Here is a 496-nt window from a genome sequence, read left to right as displayed (position 1 = left end):
AAATCTCACAAATGCGACGTTGAGAAAAAGGAATTAGGCAAAAGAATACACGCTGTAATGCGCCACTTATACAACATTCAAAATTAGATACAACTTGTGCGAAATACTAGAAGCCAAGAGCACAGGTGACTGTCTTTGGCTGTGAGAGGAGGGCACGGTCCTCATCTCGATCTCGGCGCTGGTTTCACAGGGTGTTCATTTTGCGAAAATTCACTCAGATACACGCTTATAATTTGCCAAATTTTTGTATACTGAGTTTCAATGAACAGCTACTTAGAAATAAATTTTGTATATGTTTTAAATTTCCACTTACACACCCTAGTAAGAAAGTCAGGTAATTGGATGCTGATGAAGAAGAGCTGTCTCTAGGAAATATCGGCCTCTACTCCCTTTTTCAACACATACACACACATCCTATTAAGTGTTGTTTATAGCTCTCTCTTAAAAGTGGAAATTATTTTATGCCAATGGCAAGTCTTTCTAGCAGACGATTTTG

Source organism: Pteropus vampyrus, unplaced genomic scaffold, assembly GCF_000151845.1.
Source record: "Pteropus vampyrus isolate Shadow unplaced genomic scaffold, Pvam_2.0 Scaffold190, whole genome shotgun sequence".
NCBI classification, from domain to species: Eukaryota; Metazoa; Chordata; class Mammalia; order Chiroptera; family Pteropodidae; genus Pteropus; species Pteropus vampyrus.
Note: the sequence above shows the minus strand (reverse complement) of the source record.